Raw genomic sequence first — 17,889 nt, 5'->3', positions numbered from 1 at the left:
GGTGCCCACAGCAGTGGTGTGTTTTATTTTGTAGGTGTTTTTAGTCAAGGGGTGATCAAGAAAGCAATTCCTCCTACTTAATGCTTGAAATGCTTTATCACCAATAAACACATTCTTTATTGTTCAACACTGAACTGCACATTTAAGTTTTAAAATACAAACTCAATAAATGGAGAACTTTATGTGACTTAAGTTCATAACACATCAGCAGGTTTCCCTCCCTTCTTTTTCCAAGTCTCCTTCTTGTTCCTCCTTGCAGCTCTGGGGAACTCTTGGTCTCTCAAAGCCCTGTTGGAAAACTCTGAACAGGACTGCTCAAAGTTGAGAGTGATCACTCCTTTGAGCTCCATGGAGCTCCTGTTCCTGCAGTCACTCCATTTCTGCTTTTCATTTTGTGTTTGTATTAAAGTTCTATTGCTGAAAAAAAAGAGAATTTTTTGCCTTTTTGTTGAAGTAAATATATGAGGGTCGAAACTGACCCATAACACCATGGATGTTACAATAGTTAATAATATTAAAATGAATAATAAATCAAACCAATCCATGTCAGAGATGTGTTCTAACACCCCTCAGTAATGGTCAGGAAACACAACAACATTTTGTTTATTTCTATGATTTTCTGGAGGTTCATTTGATCATTTTTTTAACTGAAATCGAGGGTTTACTGACTAAAAAAAGGTCCAGAGGCCCACAACAAAATATTCCAATCAATATTTCCATGGATAAGGAAGCCTAACAAGGTAACCGGGAGATGGGAAACAACTTGGATGATAGAAAATTGTTTTTAGTTTATTTGACAGCTGGTTGAAGACGAGGGTCAAAACTGACCTGTTAACATCAGAGATGGGAACAGAAAGCTAACACAAGAGGAAGGTTGAAGCTATGAAAAAGGAGTTTGATAAAAATCTTGAACTGACAGTAGAAATATCCTTTTGTATGTTTACCTTTGTTGACAGAAGTCACTTTAGCTTGGCAGTGAAAAGAATCTCTGCTAGCTTGACAAATAAGTGCACAAACTGGGTTCAAGCTGGACTTTGGACACTGGTATCTGCAACAACTCCCATCAACTCCTAATCTAGCATCTCTGCTGGGTCAAACTATTTTACAGAACATTTGACAGACCTGTGGAGCAGTGAGGACAGACATGAGTTGATGCACATGATCCACTGAAGCGCCATTTTACCCTGCCACTGAGGTCACCAACATGAGCTGGAGTTGGGACTCTTGAACTGAACCTGGGATCACAGCGACACCTACTGCTGCAAAATGGAACAGCAACATTGAACCCAAGTACAGGATTGGAGGGAGACTGATGGTCGCTGTTTGGGTTTTTGAAGAACAAGGAGGGCGTTGGTTCAAGCTGGATTCTCAGAGACTATTTCCCCAACCTCTACATTGGCATCTACACTGTCATCCAGTCATGTGACTGAAGTCATCCAGTCATGTGACTGAAGTCATCCATTCATGTGACTGAAGTCATCCATTCATGTGACTGAAGTCATCCAGTCATGTGACTGAAGTCATCCATTCATGTCAGTGATGTCACTTGGCAGGACTGTCATTGCCTTCACATTCTAGAAAAGAACCCAGACTCCACATTTCCTCCTATCTATTATTGTGTCCCACCCTCCTGGTCCTTACTCTGAATTCTCAGAGTTTATATCCAGTTCAGTCCTCAAAACAGATGAAGTCATGAGTGTAGATAAATTTCCTTTTCTCCACTGATTATATGTCAAGGTTTGTGTGTGGGGGTGGAGCCTATCCAAGCAGCCTTCGGACAAGAGGCGGGGTTCATCCTGGACATGTCACCAGTCCATCACAGGGCCAACACATACAGGCAGACAACCATTCACACTCACAGCCACACCTACGGTCAATTTAGAGTATCAATCAGCCTCGTCCCCTCTTGATGTCTTTGGACTGTGGGAGGAAGCTGGAGTACCAGAGAGAACCCACACAGACACAGGGAGAACATGCAGACTCCACACAGCTGGGGCTCGAATCTGGAACCTTCTTGCTGTGAGGCCACAGTGCTGACCACTGCACCATTGTGTCCCCTGAAAATGCCACCAGATCGTTTGGATTGTCTATAAAATCAAGTACACATGAACATGAAGAGGTTTTCACAGGGCTGGTGGTGCAATGGATAGCATGACTGACTACTGTCAGAAGATTCTAGCTTCAACTCCTGGCTTGCTCACTTAAAATTTTATACTCAGAAGCTTTCACACCTGAAGTGTGAACCACTGCTTAAAGTCCCTGAAATCCTCCAAGGTTTCCTCCTTGTCTGCTGTAAACATGAACACATGCATGGATCCTGCTACCTCTCACATGTTAAGCTGGCACTTGACAGTGACAGCAGGAGAACAAAAAATCCCAGTGTGTCATCAACATTTCCTGGAAACTAAATGACAGAAGCCAGTGGCGGCTGGTGAAAAAAATTCTTGGTGGGGCTGGTGTGCCAAAAACATTTCCGTGCCTAGTCTAGTATAATCATTCAAAAAGAGCAGCCGGACAATTATTAAATGTTTTAAAATAGTATTCACTTTCCTTCTTAAAATCGACAGTTTCAAAGACAAAAAAAACAACAACAATTTACAACTACAGTCAATTTTATGAGATCAAATATTATACAATGATGTTAACTTTACAGAAGGTGATTTGAGCTTAATCTATACGATACAAATCAACAATGTGTGTGTCTCTCTCTCTCTGTCTCTCTCTTTGTTCATCTGTGTCTGTCTCTGTCTCCTTCTCTGTGTCTCCGTCTTTGTGTCCTTTTCTCTGTGTCTCTATCTCTGTTTGTTTGTCTCTTAGTGTGTCTGTCTCTCTCTGTCTCTCTCTCTTTGTGTCCGTCTCTCTTTCTCTCTTCGTCTACCTGTCTCTCTCCCTCTGTCTCTCTGTCTATTTGTTTCAGTCTTTCTGGGTGTGTGTTCGAATTCAGCAGTCATTTGTACAGGAACTTTGCTCGTCTCTCTTTCTGGGAGGCAAATTTCTCAATGACCCTGGTGTTGAAACCAGGAATGTTTCGTGTCAGTTTTTTCTCAGTGGAGAGCATAGCCAGAGCGTTGAGCCGATCTTGTGCCATGGTATTTGTAAGAAAAGTTTTTATCCTCTTCAAAGTGGAGAAGCACCTCTCAGATTCTGACGTTGTCATTGGTGTGGTGATGAGGATGTTGAGCAGACTTACAGTTTCAGTGAACGTGTCTTGAAGGTTATTTTCCATCAAAACCTGATAGAGAGCCAGTGCACCACTGCAACTCTGAAACTCTTCGTTCCCGTAGATCAGAGACAGCTCTGTTTAAAGTCTGGCCTTGTCCAATGAGGGATAGGCTTCCACTGTGGTTTTCAGTGCTGAATCTGGGAACTTTCGGCTGTGCTGTGGGAACAGGTCTCCTTGCAGGAGTGTGGCGCTGACAAAATGCTTGGTGAAACTAAATCTCTCCTTGGCATGGCTCACAATGGTGTCACATACCTATGCAATGATATAATTATACAAAATAGGAATTATTGCATCTTCACTTGTCTTAATACATTGACCTGATGAGCTAGCCTACATTATGTAATAAACATACTGTAATGATTCACATCATCATAAAACAATATACATTTAAGTCTGGACCACTGTATCATTTGGCCAACATCTTATTTTGATTTTATTTAATAATGTGATTCAAATCACACTAAAAAGCAAGTTCTTACCTCCAGTGCCAAATGGTGCAGTGTGTCTTCTCCCAAGGTTCTGCGTCTCTTTGCGGGTGGCTCCTGAGCAGGTCCCCTGAACTCCTCATCCTCAGCCAGAGTAGGCACATCCTCCCTGACCCAACACATAAGTTTCATGAGTAAGTTCTAAAAACTGGTTAGGGATACATTAACAAAACCAAAGGTGGATGTCATTACTGTCAGTTATATTATACAGATAAATCAATTCTTTAAATAAGATGATATATAAGCATTTAAGTCTACATATACAGAGAAATTTAGGTTAGGCTACAAATTAATTAATTTAGCATACCTGATAGCCTGCATGTGGTCAATGAATGTCTGGGTGACTCCTGCCATGTAGACAGCATCAATGTTTCTCTTCTGCAGCTGGTTGTAAAGGATGTCCACATGTGGCATGATTTTGTGGAACAGGGCCAGTAAAAAACAAAAAGTTTCATCTTCCAGCATTCTCACATAGCCACCAGCTTCTCTCTTTGTCTGGCTATCAAACCCTTCACTGTTCCAGATAGCCTGAAAGCAATTCACCAGATCCTTCTTGTGCTCATAAACTGTGTTAACACGACTGTTGAAGTTCCAACGTGTTGATGATGCACTTGGAAGTCGGTGCGCAAACTTCTCATCAAGCACTGCAGTTCTCTTGCTTGACTTAGAGAAAAGAGAAGCAAATCCCCCCATGTCAGAAAAAAAGTGACTGATCTGAGGGATGTGGGAGGTTGCTTGCTGCAGTATCAGGTTTAACTGATGGGCATAGCAGTGAACATAGTGAGCGTTTGGATAGATGTCTTGTACCTTTCGCTGCACTCCTCCTTTGGCACCCCTCATCACAGCTGCCCCATCACAGGCCTGGGCAATCAGCTTCTTTTCTTGTCCCTCAGAAAGGATGCTGTGCAGCCTCTCCAATAAGGCACTGGCTATTGCATCCGCACAGGTGTTGGGCAGTTTCAGAAATTCAAAGAACCGCTCTTGAATATTGTGGCGGTCGTCAATGTATCTCAGAACTAAGACTAACTGACACTGTGTTGAAACGTCAGTAGTTTCATCAGCCTGGATCGCTAAAAAGTCTGCCGATTTAACTTCATCCAGGATCTGTTCTCTCAAAACTGCCAGCATACAGTCCAGGAGCTCGTTCTGTACTGTCTTCGAGGTGCCTTTAAAAACGGTTGCATTTTCAAGGTGCTCCCTCAAGTACCGATCAATGGATGCCATCAAGTCAACTGGACCTCTGAATATTCCAGCGTTGTCAGAGGAATCACTTTCGTCATGTCCCCGCAGAGCCAGTTCAAAAGCACCACGGAATTTAACAGTTAATTATCTTAGATAAGATGTTACGGTTCTTATCTACGTCATCATTGTGCTTCCTTACAGCGATGCGGTGACTGTCATCGAGCTGCGTTGCTATGCTAATCTTCCCAAGAACCGCTAGCTTCACGCAGTTTTCCATGTGAATTTTCGCTCTTTCGTGTTTCTTAATCCGCTCGGAGAGGTGCTTTAGGTCAGTGATTCCTGTCTGTGTCCATGCTGAATCACACCGGTCACTCCTGAAAGGGATGTAGGGGAAGCAAAAAAGTGCGTTGGCTGCTCCACAACCCGTCAGCCACGGCTTGCGCTGAAACCAGCTCCGGCAAAAAGTCCTGTTGTAGGACTGCTGGATGTTGATTTCAGGCTTGTCCGGTCCCAGCTCCTTAACGCGGATTTTTTCCGCCATGGTCCTCCTCGCAAAAGGGAAATTTAAAAGGGATCTCACCGAAATCGGTGGAAACTGCTGCTCTTGAACTTCGATCGTTGTTGTCGCCATTTTCTCTCTCACTCACTTCTCGCGGTATTTTTTTCGTAGGGATTCGGAAATCTGGGAATCTCACTACGCAAAAAGAATATCGCGGGCTCCTCAGCTAGCTTTAGCAATCCAAACCTTCACGCATTTTACGTTGGCGTAGGGGCGACTTTTCCAGCGCCCCTACGCCGTTAAATTTGGCGATGTTGATTGGCCAATTATTCATTATTTTTCCCTAGCAACCATACAGGATTGGCTAATTAATTGCAGGTCTGGGGCGCTTTGACGAGCGCCCCTAAAGACAAATTATACAGTCTATCAGAGTAAATTCACTATTAATTGAATGAGTCAGTTGGCGTAAATGTTGTTTAAATGACCCATATTGCATGTAGACACACACAATTAAGTAAGGCTGACACTGACGATACAAATTGTAAACATATGCACATATATATGTATCAATACATGTAGGGATTTTCCTCTCCACAGCTGGTGGGGCGGCGCCCCAGCGCCCCCTATGAGCCAGCCGCTACTGATACTGGCTTTACTGGGAGATCAGGAGGACAAAGCAGATCTTCACCCTCCACCTCAGATGGTTTCTCCTCACAGAGATGAGGGACCAGTTCAAACCAGCTACCTGGAGCTCCCTTAAGCCATTGTCCCCATCAGCTAACATCTGGATCTGGACCTGCACCGGTGCTGACTTGTGTCTTGAGTCCCCAGAGTTTGTTGAACCAGAGAAGATTCAACTGGTGACGGTCGTACAACCAAGCGTGAAGGTGAGCCTGCATTGTCTGATCTGGAGCTAACAGGGGAATTAGCAAGTGCTCTGACTGTTCTAGAGTTGCTGCTTAGTTGAATTTGAATTTATTTGTTGAAATGTTCCAGTTTCTATGAGGTCAGGGAAGATTGGTGTGGATCTAAAGGTCCCTGGTTGGATCCCAGGACATTGTTTTGGCTCATTTGAACATTTTCAAACCCTCGTTGCTCAGATTTTACATGAATTTGATCATGACTTTTGGACAAATGTTCTGTTTATTAATTAAATAATCACTTCAGTTATGAATTAAGTGAGTCACCCAGACTTGGTCAATAATAAAAGTTAGTCTGGTTATTATCCAGTTTCCAGTCAGTTAGGACACACACACACACACACACACACACACACACACACACACACACACACACACACACACACACACAGCCTGTCTGTGGTATAAAATGGTCTGTCACGTTCTCTCACATTGGAAGATTTCTCTGACTCCATTGTCAAAAAAGACATTCTGCATCTGACACCTGAGTCTTGATCCACTGATTCCTCTGATCCACCTCTTTCTGCTCCAACAAGGCTAACATGGATCAGGTGGGTCCATGTCATCCAATCAGTAGGTTCTCTTCTCAATTCATTTTCTTCATCCCAGTTTAGATTGATTCTTCTCAGCCTCATGAAGGAGCATCTGATCAGGTGTTTGACTGCTTGTTAGTTGTAATTCCATAGATTTTAATCTCAGATGTTATAGAATTAATAAGAACATCTTAAAGACCTTTGTCCAACACTTGAAACTCACCTGTCTGTGGAGGCCCAACTGGCCTTTGGTAGTGAGGTGGTGGATGCATGTGAATGAAATGAGGCTTGTGTTGCTGTGAGGAGCCACTAGAGGGAGACACCTGTCGTTCCTCCCAGCTGACAATGAGGCTTCACAGCTGCGTTTGAAGCTGTCCTTTATTAGTCACAACTGTCTTGAGCTCAGGAGCCAAACTCACCAAAAACATATGCAAGTGGCTTTGGACAAAAGCGTCTGCTCAATGAAATTGTAGGATTGTAGACTTCTATAAATGTAGAATATAATTGTAGAAATGCTCTCTATCACCACCCCCAACGTCTGTGCCAGGGTCTCTGGCCAGTGGTCAATGGGCTCCTATCACCTGCCCAGGATGGATCAAGCTTGCTTGTCTTTGTAATTCTGCACTTATTAGAGACCTGGAAACAAAGGAATGCTGAAAAAGAGAAAATAGGACCTCACACAAATGGGCTTGTAACATAATTTTAAAGAATTGTGTCAATGTGAATCTTTTACAAATTTGTGTGTGAATGTGGTTGTTGTGGCCGAGTGGTGAAGGCGATGGACTTGAAATCCATTGGGGTCTCCCTGCTCAGGTTGGAGTCCTGCCAACAACGTTAAAGTGTTGATGTTCTGGAGGAGACAACATCTGATCTTTTTAGATCCACGAGTCAAAGGTTTTCTTTAAAGGGCTGTAGAAGCTGAGGATGAGGGAGAGACAGAATTTCAAACCATCTTCGTGAGGACATTTTGAAAAATGATGACATTTTGCCACAGTTATTATTGACTTGGAACACTGCAAAAATATCCCTTCTCCAAAAACCCTCCTGTTCAACTTTGTACCCAAGTTGTCTCCTCATCAGGCACCACAGTGTCCAGGATGTTCAGTCAAAAAATCATTAGTGATTTTAAAAATGTCCATCAAACACAAAATAAGGCTTCAAATAGGTAAAATCACCATCTGTAGACTGGACCAATATGCTGATGTGATCCTTTGATTAGTTTAGGATCAGTCAGAGATCAAAGACTGAAGCAGGAGACCAATGCTCAGAACCCAGAGATCAAAGACAGAATTCAGACATCAGAGACAGAATTCAGACATCAAACACATACCTGATGGAGGCTCCACCCCCCCCCCCCCCCACAGTTTCCATGTAAGTCGTAAGTTTTATTTTTAAAGCGCCAAATCACAACAAATGTTATCCTCTTTTTATTCTTTTTATTAAAGATTGAAGCTCCATACAAGACAGTTTGTAGACAAGAACATCACAGCCTGGGAAGCTTTCACTTCTTTTGACAGACAGCTTTGATTTCAGGTTCTACCTCTGTAAAATATAAAGTAAAGTAAATGAAGCACCTGTGAAGGTAAAACTGATGATGTCATGACTTGTTCAGTCCTCCAACGTTAAAGTCCAACAAGCTTTTGATTGGCTCTGATTCTCTGTGGCAAAATCCAACAAGAGGAAAAAGAAAATCTTGGGGTTGTCTCACTTTTTTTCATAGAAACTCTGCATAGGACAGTGATAGGATGCTTGTTTCCTTGGATGAAAAAGTCTGGTACTCTCATCTTCTTAAACATTTACTTGTTCAATCAGGACAAGAGAATCTGAGCTTGGATGTCATTTTGTAGTAAGAGGTGAATTAAACTTGTAAACATCAGCTGGTGTTCACTCTGATGATGTGTCGATGGTCTGTATTCTGCCTTCTGTAGCACGATGCTGCTGGGAAGAAGCCTGATTATGTCAGAGTTGTGTTCAGTGGCTCCTGCTGGGTCCATTTCTGACAAATAGGCTCCAAAGAGTTCAGGTGTTTAAAAGCTCAGGGTTGCTGTCAGCAGACGAGGTGGCCGAGTGGTTAAGGCGATGGACTGCTAATCCATTGTGCTCTGCAAGCATGGGTTTGAATCCCATCTTTGTCCCAAGTGACTCTGGTTTCTACTTCTAGATTATTGAATTACTGTGAGGCTTTTTTTTTTTTGGAACTTATTTTTTATTTAACATACATACAGCACAGATAGAACATGACAGAGATGCGCAGACAAATATTCCAGACAAGTGTTCAGATACTTATTCCAAGACACACATGAAAAAAAAATAAATAAATAAAAAAATTTTAAAAAATGTTGATGTTTATAATTCCAATACTGTTTTCACTGGTGCCCATCTTTCAGCAAACTGTCCTGTTTTCAGCTGTAACCTTGCTGTGATTTTTTCCATGATGTATACATTTTTTACTCTATTCCTCCATTGTGATATGTTTGGAGGTTCTGGCTTTAGCAAGCAGGCTGTTATTGTCTTTTTAGCGATCAGAATCAAAATCCTCCACAAAGCAATCAGGTTTCTGTCTGTCAGATTCTCAGGTGGTATGCCAAGGATAAACATTGCTGCGTCCAAAGCAAAATTAATGTCCAAAATTTGCCCAATCTCCTTCCGACCATTCTCCCAGAAGTTCAACAGCTGTGGGCAATCCCAGAATATGTGCGTAAAATCTCCTATTAACTGACATCCTCTCCAACACAGTTCAGATGTGTTGCTATATTTTGAAGTCTTAGATGGAGTGTTGAAATATCTCATCTTCACCTTCCAGTCAAACTCCCTCCACATTGGGCTGCTTGTTAATTTGTGTCCTGCTCTGAATGTTTCCTCCCAATTTTCATCTGGTATAATCGTATTTGTTTCTAATTCCCATTTTTCCTTAACATCCAAATTGTTGTCCTTACTTTCATGTTGTAGTACTCTGTAGATTTTTGATATTAACCCCTTTTTAGTCTCCCCCTCCAAATACGACAACAGCAATTCCTCCAGCTTAGATGGTGTTCTACAAATATTTTCCCACTCTCTGTGCTTCTGAAGGTAGTGTCTTCATTGTAGAAATTTGTAGAAGTCATGGTTCGGTAAGTTAAACTCTTTTTTAAGTTGCTCAAACGACTTCATATACTGTCCATTGAAAACTTGTGCAATATAAATTAACCCCTTACTTCTCCATTTGTTGTACCCTGCATCCATAACAGATGGTAAAAAGTCTGGATTTCCTGCTTTTTTGGTGATTCTACTTATTGAGTTCGATATTTTCAGTTTTTTTCGCACTATTGACCATACTTTTATTGTTACCCTAATCCAGTCATTACGCAGCCCCTCTTTTTTCTGCATCTTCTCTTTCAAAAACGGGAGTACCTCCAAAGGTGTTTTCTGACAGGAATTTTGTTCCATTCCCACCCACATTGTGTCTGTCTCCTTCGTGATCCACGTAATAATCGCTCTAAGTTGTGCTGCCCAATAATAATTTTTTAGACCAGGTAAATTTAACCCTCCCTTCTCTTTTGGGCAAAGAAGGATTTTGTATTTGATTCTAGCTTTTTTATTTTGCCAAACAAATTTAGATATGATTTTGTCTAACATCTTAAAAGTTGAACTAGAGACCATAATTGGCAGTGACTCGAACAGAAACAACAATCTGGGTACAATGTTCATTCTCACTGTTTCGATTCTTCCCACCATCGACAGGGGCAATATCTCCCATCTGGCCAAATCCTTCTTTATTTCTGTAATCAGTTTTCCATAATTTTCTTTAAATAGCTGTGATATAATGGGAGTAATAATGATGCCAAGATATCTAAACCCTGTGGTGGTCCATTTGAAATTGAACTTTCCCTCTAATTCAGTTGGATATTTGCCTGAAAGCATCATTGCTACTGACTTAGATTCATTAGTTAAATAACCTGATGATTCTCCATATTCATTCAGATTGTTCAATAAAGCTGGTATAGTTAAGGAGGGTTCACTTAGATATGTTCATATATCGTCAGCAAATAAAGATATTTTATGCTCCACTCCCCCTTCACCTCTTATTCCCTTAATATCCTTATTTTGTCTTATTGATTCGGCTAATGGTTCAGTACTTAATGCCAACAGCAATGGACTCAGACAATCCCCTTGTCTGACCCCTCTTTTGAGGGGAAAGAAATCTGAACAGCATCCGTTAACTCTAATCCGTGATTTGGGGTTTTTATAAACCAATTTTACCCAATCTATAAATGTTGAATGAAACCCAAAAACTTCTAATGTCCGATATAGAAAGCTCCATTTTACCCGGTCAAATGCCTTTTGTGCATCTAAACTGAGCATCAAAGCGGGTTGTCTTTTGTTTTTAGTACATGATATAAGATTTAATGTTCTCCTAATATTGTTAGCTCCTTGTCTACCAGGGATGAACCCTGTCTGATCTGGTTTGATTAATTTTGTTATATATATCTGTATCCTATGTGCTAAAATATGAGTCAATATCTTCAGATCACTACATAACAAGCTGACAGGCCTGTATCCTTCACATGTGGTTGGGTCCTTTCCTTCTTTATGTATGACTGAGATAATGGCTTCTGACCAAGATGTTGCTGGGTCACCTGATGTCAGGGCATAATTAAATCCTTTGAAAAGGGCTGGTGTAATCTCCTTCGCAAAACACTTATAAAATTCTCCCGAGAGCCCATCCGTGCCAGGGGATTTATTATTTTTAAGTACCTTAATTGTATTAGCTATTTCCTGTACTGAGATTGGCCTAACCATTTCAGATGCCTCCTCTGTTAATAATGACGGTAAGTGCAATCTTTTGAGGAATGCCAGTGTTTTATTTTCTAGTGATTGCGAGTCAGGGTCATCATATAGATTTTTATAATATTCTGCAAACGCTGCTGCTATCTCCGTTGGCTTTATCATATATTTTTTAGAGTTAGGATGTCTTATTTTATTTATCGTCCTATTTGCCTGGGCTTTTCTAAGTTGAAATGCTAATAATCTGCTGGCTCTATTCTCCATCTCATAATATCTCTGATTCGTAAACCTTAAAGCCCCCTCTGCTTTGTAAGTTAATAGTTCATCGAGCCGTTGTTTGATTTTTTTCAGTTCGATAAGTGTTGAGTTACTTGATGTTCTTTTGTGTTCCAATTCCAACTCTCTAATTTTATTCTCTAACATATTTTGTTGCTTTAATCGGGCCTTTCTCATTCTGGAAGATATCTCTATTATTTTCCCTCTAATAACTGCCTTCCCCCCGTCCCATAAAATTGAAGGTGAAACTTCCCCATTGTCATTAGTTTGAAAGTATTCCTTTAAATTTTGTTTTAGTTCCTTGACCACACTCTCATCTGATAACAGAGATACATTAAGTCTCCAGTATTTGAAAAAAGATTCATTACCCATATCTACCGTTAGCGTAATAGGAGCATGATCACTTATAGTTATGGTGTCTCTGCCACAGTCCAGCACTTTATGCATATGTTGTTGTGAAACGCAGAAAAAATCTATCCTTGAATAACTCCCGTGTGGGTTTGAGTAAAAAGTCAAATCCTTCCCTCTAGGGTTATTTCTTCTCCATGGATCAGTAAGACCTCGCTCTCTTATGACATTATTTAGTACCTTCGATTTTTTTTGACACTTGGTCCCTGTTCTGGAGGCAATCTATCCAGCTTACCATTCTGCACTGTGTTAAAATCACCCCCAATCACTATCATCCCTTTCCCATTGTTGGCAATTACGTTGGCTATATTTTTAAAGAATGCCGCATTTTCCTCATTTGGGGCATAAACATTTAGTATGGATATTGTCATATCGCTTATGGAACCAACCATCATTATATATCTTCCCAGATGATCTTTTATCACTTTCTCTGTATGAAATTGCAGGGATTTATTTATTAATATGGCTACTCCCCTTCTTTTTCCAAAAGAAGCATGAAATACTTGGTTTACCCATTCCCTTTTCAGTTTGTTACATTCGTTGTCATCCAGATGTGTTTCTTGTGTCAAAGCTATTGAACATTGCATTTTTTTCAATTGACTCAGTATTTTCTTTCTCTTTATGGGGTGATTCAACCCATGGACATTATATGACACAAGGTTTAGCCTACTCATATTTGTTTAAGTGGAAACCCAGTAACTTTACATCTCTTATTAACTAATATAACTGTGCAAAAAGTAGCACAGCGAAAAAGACAAGTCTGCATCTCCTCAAGAACTAATACACAATAACAAGAAAAACAAGAAAAACAAGACTCCCAACTGTCCCCTGACCAGAGAATTGTGACGAAGGCCCTCTGGTGGTTCGCACTATGTGCACTTGCAACTTCTCGGATGTTGTGTAAAGTTGCCATTTGCTCCACAAAAGCAGTGATTTTGCTCCAAAATAGAACCAAAACAATATTTTGTCTGTTGTTTTTTTTTATTTTTTTTATAAGTAGTAAATTACCTCTTAACCAGCTCCATTTGTCTTCGTGTATGTCCTTTTTAACAGACACTTTTATTGATCATGTATATTTCAGGGCATCCTCTTCGTATGAAATACTTCACTTGATAAGGGCCCGTAGATCCGTCTCTGTGATGTTTGGCTGCTGTCTTCTCCCCCTCTGTCCCGTCATTATGGTCCAGCTGCCTTGCGCCATCACTCTCTGTAGTCTCTCGGTCTCGTCCTCCTCCTCCACCTGAATCCCCATATTCCTCAGCATGGGTGCAGCATCCATTAATGTGGCAAACGTCTTTGTCCCGTCTTCCAGAAAGACTTTCAGCTGTGCAGGATATGGAGATTGTGCCTTCACGTTCTTCTCCTTCAGTTTCTTTATGACTTCCCTTACTTGTTTCCTCTTTTTTTGTACTTCATTTGTGTAATCCTGGTTAAAGTAGACGTTACGTCCCTCATACGTGAGCTTTTTCTTCCATGCTTCTTGAATCAGCCGTTCTTTCACCCTGTAGTTGAGGAAGCGAACAATTATTGCTCGCGGGGGGGCCGTGTTTTCTCTCGGCTTCGTAGTCAGTGATCGGTGCGCTCTCTCGAAATGAACCGCCATTTTATCAGGGAAGTTCATTGAGGACTGAATAAAATGAGTCACAAATCCTATGGTGTCGTTTTTCTCAGCACCCTCTGGGATTCCGTGTATTCTTATGTTGTTTCTTCTTGACCTTGATTCCAAGTCCTCGCATTTCGCGGACAGCCTTGCCTCGTGTTGTAGTAGAAAAGTGACCATTCTTTCCAGCCTCGCCGTCCGGCCTTCCGTGTCGTTAATCCTCTCTTCCATCTCATCTGACCGCTGCTCCAACTGAGCCATTTTCTCCCCCATTTCAGCTATTTTAGCTTCTAGTCTTGCTAAGGCTCCTTTGTTTTCCGTCACCGCGTCTGCATGTTCTTGGCGTAGTTTACGGAGCTCCACTAATATCATCGATACCTCGTCTCCGGACATCGCCATCCCCGGTGCGGCGCTCCGCCGGCGCCTGTATCATTCGCATTTTCTTTCTTAGCTGACTTCCCTTTTTTGTCCATTTTATTTCTCTTATCTTTAGTCTCTGATTATCCGCGTCCTCGACCCCTTTCTGCTGCTAATATCACGTTAAAGAGCTATTTTTACATTAGTTTTCTCTTGGAGCAATTCTCCCTCGTGTCTTCTACATCATGGCGTCACCGGAAGTCCCTTCACATGATTTTCATTCAGAAACAATAGAATTGTCAAAAACCACAACAGTTTTCAGCTTGCTGGTAAACAACATACACACACACACACACACACACACACACACACACACACACACACACACACACAATAGTTTGTGTTTGTGAGAATATAAAAAAAATCTACTGCTTCGATGAAGATAAATTGTTGAATATCAATCCTCTACTCATGTTCATGGGAGTGTAGTTGTTGTGGCCGAGTGGTTAAGGTGATGGACTAGAAATCCATTGGGGTCTCCCCGCGCAGGTTCGAGTCCTGCCAACAACGTTAAACTGCTGTTCCAGAGGAGACAACATCTGCTCCTACTGTAGGTCCATGTGTCAAAGGTTTTCTTTCAAGGGCTGTAGCAGCTGATGATGAGGGAGAGAGAGAGAATTGGTAGCATGTTGTCTTGTCTCAACCATTCTGGTGTTGACCAAAATCTTTGTTGATACTCCAGTGGTGGTGAAGGTGATGGAAATGTTCCAAGTGGGACGGTTCCATGTTCAACCAGTTTCATCTGGAACTGAGGTGGAGCTTAGGGTTAAGTAGGAATTGGTTTGGTTTAGTCCCTGGGAATGTCAGTGTGTGTGTGTGTGTGTGTGTGTGTGTGTGTGTGTGTGTGTGTGTGTGTGTGTGTGTGTGTGTGTGTGTGTGTATACATGCAGACTTTCCCTTGTGACAGCTGATTTGGTTTGGAATCCATCTTAGTCAGGACATTTTGAGAAATTCTATCATGTCATTGTAGTTATTTTGATTTACAACACTGGAAAAAAAATCCCCTCCCCTCCAAAAACCCTCCTCTTCAACTTTGTACCCAAGTTCTACAATTCTACAATTCTACAATTTCATTTAGCAGACGCTTTTGTCCAAAGTGACGTACAACACAAGCAAGAATTTAGACTTAATTAAGGAAAAGTCCATAGGAAGCGCAAAAGTGCTTCAGTTGTGATTTGGTCACAAGTACCGCCATCTAGTGGCAGAAGAAGTGTCGCCCCCCCCTCCCTTTTTTTTTTTCTTTTTTTTGACAGACATACAACATCACACAACACAGTTAGTGCTACATAATCACTAAGTGCTGGGTCTTGGACCCTCTGACTTATTCTACCCCACAGGACAAAGAGGAGAAGAGTCAGGTCGAGTGCCTCGGTGCTCTCTGAACAATTGAGTCTTCAATTGTCTCTTAAAAGTAGAAAGGGACTCAGCAGAACGCACAGAGTTGGGTAGTTTGTTCCACCATTTGGGAACAACAGAAGAGAAGAGTCTGGCTAGAGATTTGGAGCAGCGCTGGGCTGGAAGCACCAGGCGTGCTGCTGCATTCTGGATCATCTGCAGAGGCTTGAATGAGCATGCAGGGAGGCCTGCCAGAAGAGAGTTGCAAATTGTCTCCTCATCAGGCACCACAGGATCCAGTAGGTTCAGTTAAAACAAGTCATTAGAGATTTAAAAAATGTCCATCAAACACAAAATAAGGCTTCAAATAGGTTTCCAATTTTACTTCATGTTGACACATTTTGTCCATTTAACATCAGGACTGCTCCCAGATCGTCTCCATGACCTCATCCCAGCACCAGAGACTTTGCTGTGACACAACAGCAGACAGCAACAAGGACTGCTGCAGTGCACTTGGTAATTGGATGCACTGAAGTCATCCAGTCATGTGACTGAAGTCATCCAGTCACGTGACTGAAGTCATCCATTCATGTCAGTGATGTCACTTGGCAGGACTGTCATTGCCGTCACTTTCTAGAAAAGAATCCAGACTCCACACGTGGCTCCCATGATAACTGATGGACCTCTGGTTGGAGGCTGGACGATGATGTTTGGTCTGGGGGGGGTTAAGATGGTGGGGGCTGTTTCAGTTCTTGTGCTGAAGGCTTTCACCATGACAGTCAGACTCTCAGCTGTCCCTCATGTTCCCTCAAATGTGCAGTGTGGACCTCACACTCTGAAATTTAGCCTGAAAACTCCTCATGAAAAGCAGGAGACTCAGAGTCTCTGTGGCTCAATCGGTCAGCGCGCTCGACTGTTAACCGAGAGGCTGGTGGTTCGAGCCCACCCAGGGACGATGAACAGGCTCTACTGGTTCTTAGGACTCTGTTGATCAGCTGCTGAGTTGCTACTTGATGTCAACATTGGTCTGTCTCATCCTGAGTAGTTTGATCATAGCAGAGATGTTGCATCAATGATCTGAATGTGGACGGACAGATTGACCCTCCACAGCAGACGCATGTGACAGATCTCTTGATGAGACACTTTGTGGTAAAGCCAGATTCTGCCAGTCCCACTGACATATTTCAATCACACATGTTCAGAGATGTTTTTTTTTTTTCCTGAATACATTTATTATTTTCTGATCACCTTGTGGATTTTTCATCATTCTCCTCATTACCATACTTTAGGTTGCAGTATGTACACCTGAGTTAGTCTTGGGTTTCAGAAATCATACAGCATACAAATAATAGTAGGTTGAAACATATTTATTTAAAAGAATTTAACATGGTCACACACACACACACACACACACACAGAGCCTGTCTTTGGTATAAAATGGTCTGTCACGTTCTCTCACGTTGCACAACAACAAAACAAACAAAGACGGCCATGTCCAGTGTGGTCCTGGATATGACGACTGGACTGCAGGGTCCCAGTATCACTGTGACAATTCTTTTACCAGCTATGACCTTGGACAAGAACTTCTCAGGAGGAAACTTATCATGGTGGCACAGTGAAGAAAACTAGACCTGAGCTGCCTGCTGAAATCTTGCAGGTGAAGGACAGAGCTCCACCTCTTTGACAGACACCACCACTGTTGGCTCATGTTGTCAAAAAATGAAGTGTGTCAGTTTTTGACACACACACATCTAAACACACACACACACACACACACACACACACACACATGCATGTTCTTGCACACAGAGACTTTTCCTCTGTTTTTGTTTTTTACTGGTTTTGAACCAGTAGTTGGTTTCTTTTGGTTTGATTTGCTTGACTGGTTGTTGTTTGTTTGACCTTGCAAATCCATATTTTGGGTTCTGGCTTGTTCTGCTTTTCATTTTGTGTTTGTATTATGTGAAAGTGGCATAATTAAGACAAAAGACACTGTTAGAACAGAAAGATCCAGAAAACCCACCAACAAGAGGTGTGTCTGGTACAGATGTGGAATTATTGGCTCACACAATGTTGAGGCAACTGGGAAGAAGACAAACAAAAAAGGCTTGTGTGATTCAGACATTCATCAAAAATGGTCCTGTAGAACTGTTCAATGTGTCATGACTTCAGAAGCTCAAATCCTCTCTAAGTTCTAGTGAGAGTGGAAGAGATTATAAAATGAGAGAAGCAGGGCCCTCCCTCAGA

At 41.8% G+C, this 17,889-nt stretch overlaps 2 non-coding genes across 2 annotated transcripts; both read left to right on the top strand.

The window, feature by feature from the left end:
• Positions 1–7,594: 7,594 nt before the first annotated feature.
• Positions 7,595–7,676, top strand: trnas-uga (transfer RNA serine (anticodon UGA)). The gene has a single exon. It is a non-coding gene; the product is annotated as a tRNA-Ser (tRNA).
• A 7,059-nt stretch (positions 7,677–14,735) lies between these two features.
• On the top strand, positions 14,736–14,817 carry trnas-aga (transfer RNA serine (anticodon AGA)). Its single transcript has one exon. It is a non-coding gene; the product is annotated as a tRNA-Ser (tRNA).
• Positions 14,818–17,889: the final 3,072 nt, after the last annotated feature.

Source organism: Aulostomus chinensis, chromosome 4 (genome assembly GCF_037954235.1).
Source record: "Aulostomus chinensis isolate RoL2024-O1b breed Wild chromosome 4, RoL_Achi_v1.0, whole genome shotgun sequence".
NCBI classification, from domain to species: Eukaryota; Metazoa; Chordata; class Actinopteri; order Syngnathiformes; family Aulostomidae; genus Aulostomus; species Aulostomus chinensis.
Note: the sequence above shows the minus strand (reverse complement) of the source record. Positions and strands in the feature narration are given on the sequence as shown.